Source organism: Bufo bufo, chromosome 1, assembly GCF_905171765.1.
Source record: "Bufo bufo chromosome 1, aBufBuf1.1, whole genome shotgun sequence".
In the NCBI taxonomy this organism is placed as follows: Eukaryota; Metazoa; Chordata; class Amphibia; order Anura; family Bufonidae; genus Bufo; species Bufo bufo.
The window spans coordinates 548,678,741-548,695,380 of NC_053389.1; positions in this window are offsets into that span (position 1 = coordinate 548,678,741).

The following is a 16,640-nucleotide window of genomic DNA, read 5'->3' on the forward strand; positions in this document are numbered from 1 at the left end:
AATACAGTGAAACCTCTTTGACATGACCTCCCAAAATTGTACAAAATGGCCTCTTATGGAGATGATCATCCTTAAAAGTATAAAATGCAGGATGAAGATTTATTGTGCTCAGCAAACATGTACGGTAAACAACCACAGAATATGATGCAACACCCCAAAGTTGCAGATAGCAGAAAGAACAGTCTTATTACAACCAGACAATATACAGTATTGCTTGTCCTACCTGTAACTTCCTAGTTTACCCTTCCGAACACTTGTAGTAATATGTTGGGAGTTTTTGTTTCATAATAGTTGGAAAGCTAACAGTCAAAAGAACACTGAAACCAGTCTTAACATTCAAGCATGTGTACTGTTTGATTTCATACATGCTCATCCCTTACACGATATGCAGGTCCAAAATTATTCTACCAGTGTATTTCGAACTGAAACTGACTGGGGTAGCATGCTTTGTAAACGGCTGCTCTCTCTCGCACTGGCTACTAGCCTGGATTCCAGTCATTACACATTCTTCCTACCTCCGATTACACACTGTCCAACATAGGTATAAAAAAAATGGTGTATCAGAAACCCAGATCTCAACACCCCACTAATTTTGGATGAACTAATCCATCATATATCTCCTTAATACACTATTGGGAAAAGTTCCTGATTATAATACATAGAGTATACATTACAAATCAATGGGTATGCTCTATTCTAGATGTGGGGAGTACATCAGATCACTACCTTTTCTAATGGAGGTGTTCCCAAATTCATTCTGGACGCAAAATACTTTGATGTGTACACATTCGTCACGTGCCATAAAACTTACTCCAGCCTGGGACCATTTTTGAGTCATTCCAGTGACTGAACCTCCCATTCCCACAATGCATGAATTAATTCTACTGCATATCCAGAGCGGCTGTTAAACCATATTATGGACTTGGCTGGCACTCAATAGAACAACCCTCACTTAATTTATGTAGAAACCCACATTTGTACTCCAAATGGATTGGCTAGACACATTTTTACAAAAAGAGTCCCAGGTTAAAAAGATCTTTTCAAACATGGACACCTATTATTTGGTTATTATCCATGAATATCAAACAAACAATACATGACTGCTTTCAGACAGCCACATGGTATTTTGAGCAAGCTCTTAGGTGCACTAACCCCATTTGATTGTACAGTGCTTTCCACTTTAGCAACATTCCTGAAATGCTCTTTTCCCCCCAGTTCCATAAACATACACTCTTAGGCCTCATGCACATGGCTATATCAGACTTCCAGTCTGCAAAAAGGATCCTTGAAAAACAACTTCTGTGTCCATTCAGTTTTTTTTCCCCCTCACTTCTATAAATGCAAAGGTTTATGCTCATCTGCAAAAACAGAGAAGAAAAGGACCTGTGGTGGGATTCTCGGATGAGGCACACGGATCCAAGTAAAAATAAAACAGATGTGTTAATAGCCTCATTGACTTGTATGGGTCATTGTGCTATCCATTTTAAAAGTATTATATATTAATCAAATCTCTCAACTCTAGGACGTTGTCCGCATGGACAAAAGCTTCAAGAAACATACCACCCTCATTAAACATGGGACTGGATAATATTATCTTTCTACTTATCTGAGACCTTCCATGGATTTAAAACTACTCGAGTCACATACTCCGGAAAAAAATTAATTTTGAAGTAGAACCCTTGATTTTTTTGTGCCTCCGTTTAATTACCTTCTGACAGATAGGATAGCATGGGGTTGCATTGTAGTTCCTTGCAAAGCTGGTGGCTGGGAGCAGTAACTGAAATGTTCTTTTAGCAACAATGTGTCATTTTATCTTCTGTTCACCTCTGCAGCTGTTATAATATTTGAGCAAACATTCATGGAATCCACACGTATTTTACTGTAATAACTTCCAATTTATTTAGAATGGCTGATAGTCCTTTCCTTCTGCAGTTTAAAATACTATTAAATAAATATATACACGTACATTGGAAACAACATGTGCTCAATGAAAGTACAACAAATGTTTATGACTCCATTTGAAGTTTGCAATGGTAGCTGGGTTTTCCAGTAACTGAATCCTACTGTTGTTATTTGTGTTCCTATAAGGTGGAGTTTTTATTTTGGTGTTTGATTTACCCCTTCAGGATGTGTCCTGTTTTCTTATGAAGAGAATGCCCTATAAGAGCATATAAACATCATAGATATGGTCCCCCACTCAGGACAGAGAGCTGCTGTGTAGGAGCGTGTACCGTTCTGGCAGACCCGGCACCTATGTATTATATGCTTGCAGCTTCTCCTTGCAAAATCATCTGTTTGCCAGAAGTGAATGATCCTGGGGGGTGTCTGCATCTTGAAAGGGTGGCCTCTGTAAGGCAACTCCTTTTTTGTTTTTTGTTTTATTGCCTCATTCCAAGAACCATGTGTCACCGTAGAAGTGAGAAGGATTATTTCCTCTTTTATTTTGTGGAATGAGATGATAGGTTTGTGGAGGTAGGGAGGTCCAACAATATGAGTATCAGCAGCTGTTTCGATGATCAGCCTTTTGGACCAGCCATTTCTATTCGAACCAAAAGAGGAAGTGTCATGATTTTGTCAAACATTCTGACTTTACCCCCTCAGATAAATTGTGATAATGATTGCAGTAATCTATAAAGTTTACCCGAGAGTAACATGGTGGACGCTATGCTTTTAACCTGGATAGGACAACATAGTCTATTATACAGCTACAAGAGGAGCGACAGACTCTGAATTCACCTCATCTGGAAGATTAAGACCTGGTTACCCTAGAGAGCACCACCATGGTGCCAAATGCAGCTACACTATTATTCCCTTCAGAAGAATCATTAGCTTCTCATTTGGTCTCACAGCACTTTCCTGATGCATTTAGAGACATCCCTGCTTCTGAACATTCAGCTTTGGCTCTGTTGGTGCAAACAGAAGCAATAGAGTACCTTCTAGGGTTTACCTGGTCCATCGATGCTCCAGAACAACCTTCCTCCTATCCCAAAGAAACCATAATGGCGTGCATCTATAAGGCCATGAAAACTGAGATGGGTATGATTCATTAGGAACTACATAAAATGGGCTCACAAATGGAGGTAAATGCATCTAAAATAGACGCGACAATATCTTATGTTAACCAGGACTTTTGATTAATGGAGGACTGACAGAAGTAATAGTATGTAGTGACCTCCCATCTGGAGGTTTTAGAGAATCACTCTAGAAGGTATCATTTTCAGATTCAGGGCAGGCCTGAAATTCATATTGACACTATTGTTATGGTTCGTACCTTGCTTTCACAGCTGCGTTTTAAAATCTGACAAGCTGTTCCAGAAGAGGGAAGCCTGCTCGAGTTCACCGTATTCGGCATATCAAGATAATGCAGTGAACTGCTGGATCCCCATTTACTGTTCACTTTCTGGCATGCAGGACCAGCCATAAGCCGGCATTTCTGTGGCCAGATCCCCATCTGATCCTAATTTACTAATTGGAGATACAATGGTTTGTGGCATTATCCGACCATGCCGAATATGGTGAGCTTCGGCAGGCTGCCAAAGCTTTAATTTACCACAGTGCTGCTATTGTGTTCCTGTAGTGCATTTTTAAGACCACAGGGTTGAAATTTGGATGCCAAGATCAGTTCTCTTTTTGTCAAATAATGTTTTTCAAGACCCTGAGTGAAGTTTCTTGTTGGCATCAGGTACTTTTATATAATACACCAGTCACTTTATAGTATATACCTAATTCACATCAAGTGTCTTTCTTCTGCCGTATGTGGAACCAGCTGTACCCTACTGTAGGAAGGCCCTATAGTTATGGGGGAGACTCCAATTTAGCTCTTGATACATCTCTTGATAGATTTGGCCCCAATATCTGCAGGAACGTACTACTCAGCAGGAACAGTATTTCTTTGGCATGTTATCTTCACACAATAGATATGATTGATGTAGGAAGAGATTGTAATCCCGTTGTGCGAGATTATAAGTTTCTCTCTGGGGTGCAAGATTTTAGGATTCTTCCTTCTCCAGGGTGGGATCATGATCTGGTTCAGGAACTTGTAAAGGGTTTGTCACAGCGGCAGCTCCCAGCTGCTGCTGTACAACTCACGATTTCTGGGTTTCTGTATTCTGGCAGCATGGACCTGCCTTCTGCTCTCCTTTTCTTGCTCTGTCCTTCCACTCAGGTTCCAGCCTACAAGGCCTGTCCTCTTTTGCCTGTAGGGTGTGCGCTCCCTGTGGCCTGCTTGTGCACATTCTAATCTGTTACAACCTATTGGATTGTGACTCTTCGCTGCCTGACCTGGGTCTGAGCGCCTTATTGACCCTTCGCTGTGTGCTCTGACCTTGAACTGTTTATTGTGCTGCACATACTCTGCCTGTCCTGACCTCAGCTTATCCCTGACTACAATTTTGCCTGACCCTTTGGTGCCCTGCACCAGTGTCTCTTGACCCCTGTGGGTCAGCTGTCGATCGTACAAAGACTACTTCAGGAGGTAGTGGCCTGGTGTCTGCCCTGAAGCCTAAATCTGCTCCTAAAATACGCCAAAAAGTGGCGTATATTTCTTCATAAATGACCCTGTATGTACCTTTACACATTCACAAATCAATAATGTCAAATAATAATTTATTTGTTTACATAAATAATTTTACAGACATTGAATGATTGTTTTAAGCACAATAATTCTACATACATTTACACTACACAATTATCATCCAACATGAATTCTTAGCATTTTAATTCCAACAATCAGTTTTACGCTAGAGCTTAGGACTGTTCTGGTTTTCTTCCGATCAATTCTCTGCCAGTCCATATTATAGGTAATAGGGTTGGATAGCGATGTTTAAGCTTTTGGCAATGCTGAACTCCAGGGGTAACAGCCTTCTGGATCCTAAGCACTAGTGTGAAACTAGCCTAACTATTCCATAAGGATTGTTGCATCAAAAACATCAAACTTTTAGGAATACTGTATGTAGACAACCTAAACAGTCTCTTTTGTTAGATCTACAGATGGATATTTGGCTTGCCTATTTTCCCTTGTCATGTCCCAAGGCTTATTAAAAAGTCAAGTTTTGACTCATAGGGATCCCCTTCCAAAAGGCAGCGCTAGCGAGATGGTTTTCATTCCTTGGGAGATACCTCTTTGAATGTTAACTCTCCAGCAAAGATATGATACAGCTAGAACAGATGTTAATTTATGCTTGACTACTTGGAAGGATGGTGGGCTGGTCACTGTTTGCACAAGGAAATAAATTAGGGCAAACACTCCATCAAAACTTAGGTTATCTCTTAGCATTCTGTCTCAAAATCCTAAAAAGATTCTGCTGAGCTTTAATGCATTTTATTCTAAACTTTATACTTAACAATCCACATTCACTGTACCGAAGGCTAATTTGATATTGTCTGATGCTTTTTCTAAACAGTTATCTGCTGAATATTAGAGTAATTTAGAGGCAGAGTTTGAGTTGGAGGAAGTGATTAAATCATTATGGTCTAATAAAGCTTCTGGCCCAGACGAGGTTTCTTCAGCATATTATAAGAAATATAAAGAATATTATCTCCACATTTAGTTCTTTAGTGCCTCCACGCACAAACGTTGCATGCTCTTGGGAGTATCTCTTTTTTGTATTATATATAATGGGTTTTGGATCACTTTCTTACATTGCTAAAGGGATTGCATCAGTGGACATCAGTGTCCTGAATATTTCTCTTTCCGTTAGAATAAATTCCCAAGTTGTTATATCCGTTTCGCATGATTCTTATTAAGGTATTAGGGATTTCCAAAAGAAGGTGGAAAAGTTTTTCTGGAGAGATAGGGGGTTAAAAATTTAACAGAAAACCTTCTACACCCCTAAAGTGATAGTGAAATTAGGAGTGCCCAATCTGTTACATTGCTATCATGCAGCTTGTTTGGCCAAACTACTGAGATATACTGTATTCTAAAGTCCATTGCCCTCAATGGGTACAGTTGGAGGAGATTGACTCTTATATGGTTCCTCTAGATTCTGTCCTTTAATTACCTTCGCAAGGTTGCCCTGCCATTGTCACTTCTATTTTGTCTCAGAAAATTGGTTTCTGGGATGCACTCACGGGAAAGTTTGGCATTTAGTCTCCCCACAAACCACTTGCTACAATCTTCTTTAGCATGGATATTCCTTCTGGATTGCAACTAGCGACCTTTTGGTGGAATAATAAAGGTTTTTCTCTCATTAAAGGGGTTGCTTCTCCTTTTTTTAAGTGATAAACTATCCTCAGGATAAGTCTTCATTATCTGATCTGTGGGGGTTAAATCAGCTTCAATGAGAGCAGTCCTATAGTAGCATACCTCCTCCACTACAATGTTGACGGTGCTGTGTAGCTCTAGCCCTGACTTCCAGCAACAGAACTGCACCTAACAGCTGATTAGCAGGGGGGCAAGGTGCTGGACGTCCTATCGGCAAGTGTTTGCCTACCCTGAAAATAAGCTATTATTTAAAAAAGACTGGGCAACCTTAAATCTCTTGAGTTTCTTCAGAACTCAAAGGCCCTGCCATCATTGATTTGGAGCAGTTCCAATATAATCAGATCCAACACTTTCTGTATACAGAAAGTCAGCCGGTTTCTTTAATATCACCATGTTTGAACAAACGTCTTTGCTGTCCATTTCTAAAGGGAAAATATCTTATTTGTATAAAGATTTAGTATCTCCTTCAAGCAAGCTCCCCTTAGTGCTTAAATGGGAGTCAAGGTTTAGGAATGAATTGGAATCTTTTGTGGAGGCAGGATATAAGGTATTGTTAAGATGGTATATAGTTCCTTCATGGATCCAGCATTTTCCTCTCTTTAGACCCTAACTGTTTTTGATAGAGTGGGGAGAGAGCACGTTCTCTCATGTATTGTCACATTGTCCTATAGTAGCATAGTTTGGTTGGGTGTTTATAGCATAGCATTTTCACGCCAAACAGGTAGCAAGCCTTCATCCAGACACAAGGGTCCCAGATCCCAACACAGAGACCTGGCTTCTGAGCCCAGCTGCCTATTTCCAGGTGCTGCCAAAACTCGGACCGGCACTTAAAATCCGGTCCGGTATTTGACCTTACCTGGCTGTAAACATAGAAACATAGAAACATAGAATGTGTCGGCAGATAAGAACCATTTGGCCCATCTAGTCTGCCCAATATATCTGAATATAAAGCAGCCCAGCAGCACATGCTGGGAGGAAAGTACCTGTTTTCCCAGACCAAACCTTTCACTGTGTCACAACTTATACAATATGTCTTTTTAGCAGCTAAAATTACTATTCCCAGACTATGGCAGGCATATTCACTTTGCATGAATATGATAAAAGCTAAACTTTCTTAGGAACACTAGTGATTTTAGATCCAGTAGGCTGTGGGCATCAGTTTTTGTCTGGCCCGGTTTCATGGCTGACAGGTAATTGATAGACGAAAGTGTCCCTTTAAAGTACTTTTCCTCCTTTCTCACACTCCAACTGACTTGTACTTAAGCATCTAGGCAAGGGGTATAATAATTCTTGTAAAACAATGCAACCAACAGAATGGGCCCTAAACTGTATGCTAAGTTCTGCACCTTTTTTGAACAGGTTGCAAGTCTTTGCTTCCAATATGGGATGTGGGCAATGTACCTGTGGAGTGTTTACAGGCACCAGAATTATACTACTGAACACAGAGCAATGGAGACTTAGTGGTCCTCTTATGACAGCTATTCTCCAATGACTCTACACTCCCTCTTTTTTGGGGCATTGTCCTAGTTGGCACCTAGGTCCAGGACAGGTTAAGTTGTCAGCTATCACATTTTGGATATGTTCTTATGTCTGTCTCAGACTAGATTGAACCCGTCTCTAGAATGTTCTTGCTCTCTATATAGAGAGGCTGACACTAGCCCCATCTACTGGTGGCTGTGAATATATCTTAGAAATACCTTGTCCACTCACATAAAAGCATATTTTACACAAAAATACATTCTTTTGCACTTTTTTGTGTACTGCTACTCTGCAGGGGGACGCTGCATTAACTGCATTTCACACAGAGAGCATGTATATAAATGTATAAATGTATTCCAGTCATGAAAGGGTTAAATATGTTCCATGATAAAACCATTATAGTGGGCACAAGTATTTGGAATGGAGTAGAGCCTTAGAATTGTATTTAATAATGTACCAGCAAAGCCCAGTGCACCCTGTCAAATGTTTGTTTTCTGCATAAAAGACAATGGGGGAGATTTATCAGACTGGTGTAAAGTAGAACTGGCTTAGTTGCCCGTAGCAACCAATCAGATTCCACCTTTCATTTTCCAAAAGAGCTGTGAAAAATGAAAGGTGGACTCTGGTTGCTATGGACAACTAAGCCAGTTCTACCTTACACCAGTTTGATAAATCTCAAGTGTGTTCTCCCTCCAACTTCGCTCAAGTGATGAGCTCAATAATTTGGTTGGCATCTCTAGTTTGTTTACCTTTTAACACGTACTGGTCATCAGACTTCAAATATCTAATGATGGAGTATAATCTCCTTGTGAGAATGCTTGCAAAAAATGATATCTGTTCAATAGGGAGATTAATCTGTAGGCTTCTGGATAATTTATATTTTTACCTTCCTTAGGGACAGTTATAATTGAGCCTGTTAACTTTTCTCTAGGGAATAAGATGCCATTTCACGTTATGTTATAGATTTCATATATCCCTATACCACAGATAATATTCATTTGTCTGTCCATCTGTACCACGAGCTTTGCCCTTACTCAGTGATGTTTTTGCCAGTAATGTCAATGAAAGTTGTGCCAACAATAGACAATAATCGCTTACTTGAAATGGAATGAAGTATCAGATGTCCATTGAAATGGTTTACCAACATTTTGGTGATACATCAAAGCAACTATGTTAAATTAATTGGAAAACGGGAGAGATTATCGGGTGATCAGTTTGGTTCATCACATCTATTTATAATATCCAACACTAAAACAATCAGTTTATGTATGACCAGGTTAATTCTGGAATCAGCATCACCTAATTAGCATCAACTAGTAACCTGAATGACTAAAGGTGGGTTACAAGAATTGGGTGAAATAAATATTCCTTATGTTCTCCAGATAAGCTGCTGCCTACTCCTCTCTCCCTATTGAATACACATACACTTTCGGCCTAGCCAATCGTGTATGTGTATGTGGAAGTTGCAAAGAAATCGAGAGAGAGAGAGCGGTCACCAAATGATCGTTCGGCAGACAGCTGTTGAATGTGTATGCCTTAGGATACTTTCATACTAGCGGTTTTCTTTTCTGGCACTGAGTTCAGTCATAGGGGCTCAATACCGGAAAATAACTGATCAGTTGTATCCCCATGCATTCTGAATGGAGAGAAATCCGTTCAGGAGGCATCAGGATGTCATCAGTTCAGTCACTGAACGGCGTTTGACGGAGGAAATACCGCAGCATGCTGCAGTATTACCTCCGTCCAAAATTCCTGATCAGTTGCCTGAATTCCGGATGCCGGCATTAATTTACATTGAATGTATGACAAACGGAGAGACGGATCCGTTCTTGCAATGCATTTGTGAGACGGATCCGCATCCGGATCGGTCTACAAATGCTGTCCAGTTGCATGCAGATTGCCTGATCCGCCTGGCAGTTCCAGCGACGGAACTGCTTGCCAGATCGCTCTGCCGCAAGTGTGAAAGTAGCCTTAAGCGTCCTCTAATGTAGATGAGTACGTGGATTTTGTCAATGAATCTACTGTATTAGAGCACTGGGCATTTCTAGAATGCCATTGCTTCATAGTGAAACTTCTTTAGAAACTTTCCCTTACCACAGTGTTTGATAGAAGTGCAAATAACACATCTGTGGTAATGAGAAAGCAGGCTGATAATATAGTTTAATATGGGTAGACAGCCAGAGTCACTTATCAATGCTTAGAATTGCTTATCAATGCAAAACAAAGATAACAGCTTGGACTCCTTGAGGATAAAGTCTGTCTTTTCCCCAGTAGTCTTCTTTTAATCTTTTGTTTACCAAGCTGTAGGGGCTTCTGGATATGGCCTTGTAGGACAACTATATCTTCTCTATCTAAGCTGTATATGAACTTGAGAGAAAACCAATAGTGACCAATAGTGATGATCAAGCATGCTCGGCCGAATACCAGTTCGGCTCGAGGATCTCGATGCTCGGCACATGGCGGTAAACGTGCAGGTAAGTACTGCCCTCACTGTAATGTAGCCACGTTGGCTGCTGGCATTACAGTGATTGGCTGGCTGGAACGCGTCATCGGCACCCGATGACGCATGTTCGGCTCATTATTAGTCAGGGAGAGCTGTGCTGAGGAAGGGACAGACAGTGTAGGGAGTGATTTAAGAATATTTTTACCATCAAAACTTTTCAGAGACCTAAAAGTCCTTTTAAGGACTATTGCATGTGGCAGCAATATCTATTTTCTAATAGCGTACAATAGTTAGGCCGCTGCAGACAGCGACATTAGCTGTGCCACATCTCCAGTGTAAAGTGTGCACATCCCCAAAAAATCGGTGACATCCAGTGTCCTTTTTCTGTAGAGGGTGTCCGCTGCGGACAGTGACATTAGCTGCGGCACATCTCCAGTGTAAAGTGTGCGCATCCAAAAAATATCTGTGACATACAGTGTACTTTTTCAATAGGCGGTGTCCGCTTCTGACAGTGACATAAAATAACCAGTTCCACATCTGCAGTGTAACGTGTGCGCTGAAAAAATGTATCTGTGACATACAGTGTCCTTTTTTGTAGACAGTGTCCGCTGCAGACAGTGACATTAGCTGCGCCAAATCTCAAGTGTAAAGTGTGCGCATCCAAAAAATATCTGTGACTTCCAGTGTACTTTTTCCGTAGAGGGTGTCCGCTGCGGACAGTGACATTAGCTGCGCCACAGCTCCTGTGTAAAGTGTGCGCATCCAAAAAATATCTGTGACATACAGTGTACTTTGTCAATAGACGGTGTCTGCTTCTGACAGTGACTTTACCGGGGTCACATCTGCAGTGTAACGTGTGCGCTTCAAAAATGTATCATACAGTGTACTTTTTTGCGTAGACGCTGCGGACAGTGACATTGGTACCTCTCCTGTATAACGTTTCCTCATCCCAAATACCTGTGACATTCCCTGTAATTTTTCATTAGCCACTGGTGACAGCATTGGCATTAGCTGCGGGACAGCTCCTGTGTGACATTTCCACATCCCAAATATCTTTTTAAATTTGTTTGTGCATACACTTCCAAATCCTACGCTACTGTACGTGTGACAGACTTTCAATCATATATAACATTTAATATGAAGAAGGCGAGCAGTAAGGGACGTGGCAGTGGCCGTGATGCTGATGGTGCACGCAGAGGCCGTGGCCCAGGGCGCGGTCAAAGTGTGCCTACTGCCAGAGCACAAGAAAATCAATCATCCACGATACCCAGCTTCATGTCCCAGTTTGCAGGACACCACTCTTGAAGTCAGACCAGTGCGACCAGGTGGTCGGTTGGATTGCACCAGATAATCCACCATAGAGAGTCTGGGCAAACAAGTGATCCCACACTCTGATATTCCGAGGAGCTCTTTTAAGCGCCATTCCTTGACTTGGCCCTCTCGCCAAGCACGCTTGAAGAGGGACAGATCTTGTGCCCTGATTCCCAAACTCATGAGCATCCACAATCACATGATGGTGGGGAATGGCAATTACTGTTTAATGAAGTGGATGATGATGAGACACAGTTGTCAATCACTTAGGTAGTGGTTAGGTCAACAAGTCAGGAGGATGAGCAGAGTGAGGAAGTGAAAGATGAAGTCACTGACCCAACCTGGGAAGGTGGAAAGCCGAGCGAGGACAGCAGTACAGAGGGGAGGGATCTGCTGCACCGCAACAGGCTGGAAGAGGCAGTGGGGTGGCAAAAGGGAGAAGGCGGGCCACACCAAACAGGCCCGCAATTGTTCCACGGAGCACCCCCTTGCAGAAATCTCGCTTGCCAAGGGGTAGGTGTTCCGCAGTATGGTGCTTTTTTTGAGGAAAGTGCGGACAACAAAAGAATAGTAGTTTGCAAACTGTGCTGTACCAAAATGAGCCGGGGCGTGAACACTAGCTACCTCACAACCACCAGCATGATCCGCCACATGGCATCCAAGCACCGTAATAAGTGGTTCCACAATCTGTGTCTGCGAGTCACACTACTGCCTCCTCTTCCCCTGTGCTATGTGCTGGCCAATCCCCTGTCGAAGGCTCAGGCCCGGATGCCGCCCGCCCTGCACCTGGACCTTTGCAAGCACCATCAGCAACCACATCCACTTCCGTGTCCCAGCGCAGCGTCTAAATGTCCTTACCCCAGGCATTTAAATGCAAGCGCAAATACCCAGCCACCCACAGGCCATAGCACTAAATGCGCAGCTTTCCAAATTACTGGCCCTGGAAATGTTGCCATTTAGGCTTGTGAACACTGAGGCCTTCTGCAGCCTCATGTCAGTGGCCGTCCCACGTTACGCAGTCCCCAGCCGCCACTATTTTTCAAGGTGTGCCGTGCCCGCCTTACACCAACATGTGTCCCGTAACATCACACGTGCCCTGACCAACACAGTTACTGGGAAGGTCCACTTAACCACGGACACATTGACAAGTGCATTCGGCCAGGGACACTACATTTTCCTGACGGCACACTGGGTGAATGTTGTGGAGGCTGGGAGTGAGTTGTACCCTGGGATGGCACAGGTGCTACCGACGCCAAGGATTGCGGGCCCTAATTCCATCAGGGTTTACGCCACCACCTACGTTAGTGGCTCCAACCCCCACTTCTCCACCTCCGAATTATCCTCGTACAGCACCAGTCAGTCATCAGTCGGTAGCTAGAAGCAGTGTAGCACTGCAGTGGGGAAGCAGCAACAGGCCGTGCTGAGGTTGATATGCTTAGGAAACAAACAGCACACCGCTGCAGAGCTGTGGCATGGGATAAGAGACCAGACTGAGCTGTGGCTCTCACCACTCAACCTAGAACCAGGCATGGTTGTGTCTGATAATGGCCTTAACTGGGTGGCAGCTTTGGGGCTTGGCAAGCTCACGCACATCCCATGCCTAGCCCACGTCTTAAACTTAGTGGTTCATTGGTTTAAAAAAACCTCCACCAATTTGCCTGAGCTACTGGTGAGGGTGCGCTGCATGTGTACACATTTCCAAAAGTCATCTACAGCTTCAGGTGGTCTGTCAACGCTGCAGCAGCGCTTGAAATTGCCAGCTCACCGGCTATTGTGCAACGTGAGCACGCGCTGGAACTCTACGTTCCACATGTTGGCCAGGCTTTGTGAGCAGCAGAGGGCAGTAGTGGAATACCAGCTGCAACATGGTCATCGCCGTTCCAGTCAGCTTCCGCTATTCACAAGCGAGAAGTGGGCATGGATGTCTGACCTCTATGAGGTTTTAAGAAATTTTGAGGAATCAACACAGATGGTGAGCGTAACCATCCCACTTCTGTGTCTACTGAAACGCTCGCTGCTCACAATTAAGGACGACACTTTGCATGTGGAAGAGGTGGAAATAGTGGAAGACATTACACAGGGTGATAGCCAGACCACCTTCAGTTCATCTTCTCAGTGCGAATTGGACGATGAAGAGGAGGAGAAGGAGGAGCAGGAGACTGTTGCCTCCGCTACAGAGGGTAGTACCCATGGAAGTTTCATTCCACCTTTTCTGCGTGGGTGGGCATAAGAGGATGAGGATATTGCGAGTGATCCTCCTGATGATGACAGTGAAGTCTTGCCTGTTGGAACTCTGGCACACATGGCTGACTTCATGTTAGGCTGCCTTTCCCGCAACCCGTGCCTTATACGCATTTTAGACAACACGGATTACTGGTTGTTCACCCTTCTCGACCCCCGCTACAAAGAGAACTTCTCATCTCTAATTCCTCTGGTGGAGAGGATGAGCAAAACGGTGCAATACCAGAAGATCCTTGTTGAAAAATTGCTCCGAAAATTTCCATCTCACAACACTGGCGGCAGAGTCCGTAGTTCCTTGGCCAACCGAGGAGGGGAGACAAGGGGAACACACAGCAGTTCCAACAGAGGCAGGGAAACACTCTCCAAAGCCTGGGACAGTTTCATGACACCCCGCCAGCACCCTCACCCTGATCATCGGCCTAGTGTCACAAGGAGGGAAAAATTTTGGAAGATGGTAAAGGAGTACATAGCAGACCGTTTCAGCGCCCTTAATGATCCCTCAGTGCCTTACAACTACTGGGTGTCCAAGCTGGACACGTGGCACGAACTGGCGCTCTATGCCTTTGAGGTGCTGGCCTGCCCTGCCGCCAGCGTTTTGTCTGAGTGGGTATTTAGTGCTGCTGGTGGCATTATAACAGATAAGCATATCCGTCTGTCAACTGAAAATGCTGACAGATTGACTCTTATAAAAATGAACAAGGCCTGGATTGATCATGACTTCTCTACTCCACCAGAGGAAAGCGGCTGAACATAAAGGCACTTTAAATGTGTTGTTTATAATGTACTGAATACACTGTATTTCCATGCATTCCTTCCACCACAAACAAGGGTATATGGTTGAATCTTCCTTTTCTCATCCTCCTTCTCCACTTCCATCATATCAACATGCTTATTCATCACATACAGTATAATGCCCTTTGCATATAATGTTTTACAGGGTCAGCTCAGCTGCAGGCCCGCACCTAAAATCTTTTACAGGGTCAGCTCACCTGCAGGCCCGCACCTAAAATCTTTTACAAGGTCAGCTCACCTGCAGGCCCTTACCTAATTATACCTATTAGGTAATTTGCGTGCATGCTGCCTCGCTTATAAGTCTTTAGCTGACACTCTAGGATTCTTCTTCACCTCATTGAGCAGTCTGCGCTGTGCTCTTGCAGTCATCTTTACAGGACGGCCACTCCTAAGGAGAGTAGCAGCAGTGCTGAACTTTCTCCATTTATAGACAATTTGTCTTACCGTGGACTGATGAACAGCAAGGCTTTTGGAGATACTTTATAACCCTTTCCAGCTTTATGCAAGTCAACAATTCTTAACCATAAGTCTTCTGAGAGCTCTTTTGTGCGAGGCATCATTCACATCAGGCAAAGCTTCTTGTGAAAAGCAAACGCAGAACTGGTGTGTGTTTTTTTATATGTCAGGGCAGCTGTAACCAACACCTCCAATCTCATCTCATTGATTGGACTCCAGTTGGCTGACACCTCACTCCAATTAGCTCTTGGAGATGTCATTAGTCTAGGGGTTCGCATACTTTTTCCACCTGCACTGTGAATGTTTACATGGTGTGTTCAATAAAAACATGGTAACATTTATTCTTTGTGTGTTATTAGTTTAAGCAGACTGTGATTGTCTATTGTTATGACTTAGATGAAGATCAGATAACATTTTATGACCAACTTGTGCAGAAATCCATATCATTCCAAAGGGTTCACATACTTTTTCTTGCAACTGTATAATGCCCTCGCATATATGCCCTTCGCATATAATGTTTTACATGGTCAGCTCAGCGGCAGGACCGCACCTAAAATATTTTACAGGGTCAGCTCACCTGCAGGCCCGCACCTAAAATCTTTTACAGGGTCATCTCACCTGCAGGCCCACACCTAAAATCTTTTACAGGGTCAGCTCACCTGCGGGCCCGCACCTAAAATCTTTTACAGGGTCAGCTCACCTGCAGGCCCTCACCTAATTATACCTAATAGGTAATTTGCGCGCATGCTGCCTCGCTTGGATGTGGTAGACGTAGCCGTTTCTCAGACTCTGTTACCCGTGGTCACCATGGTTTGCGCTGAAAATAACATCAAAAGTTGATAGGGCAGACATCCGAATGGATCATCTCTATCACGGGGACGTACAATCGGCCCCAGGTTATCTAGAGTCACCAAAGCGGCAACAGGCCCTCGCCCATAATGTTTTAGATGGTCAGATCAGCACGCCCTTGCTCTTAATGTTTTTGAGGGTCACCAGCAGGCCACCAATCATAATTTTTCAAGGCTGTGTATGATGCCCTCCTTTATATGTAACAAAGGGTGTATTGGAATGCCAATTGTAATTTTTGGCAGCCCTTTCACTTAGTGCATAGGCTTTATGAGTGTGGGAGTCCCACTACCTGAACAATTGTACCACAATGTGAATGAGGCCCTCCTTTATGTGATATACAGGTTGTATCGAAGTGCCTCTTCCTTGTAATTTTTGGCAGCACTTACACTTTATATACAAGTAAATTTACAGGAAAGAATGTTTCCTAACAATTTTTCCTCTAAAATCGTTTTCATCTTCGGTTTTATGCGTATTATTGTCAGTCTGTAAAAGAGGCGTACTACTCGGACAACATCGTTCCCAGCAGCTGTTCCCGAACCATTTCAGTGGTGTTTCCCTCAATTTCTGACCTTTTCCTATGAACCAGACACTCTCCCCTCTTCAGAGCAGGGGGTGCCTGGTTTAATGCTTGAGTTCTCCCATTGACTTCCATTATACTCGGGCGCTCTGTAGAGCACCCGAGCATCCCGATGTGTTCGGCCAGAGCACCCGAGCACTTTGGTGCTCGATCAACACTAGCGACCAAGTCTACTGTCTCTCAACAGAAGAACATTTTAGCTGACAAATATCAGTGTAGACTGTGTGGATTACAACAGGAGAATCCTTGATGAAAATGTCCATCTCATATTTGTAATGTTGGTGCTTTCA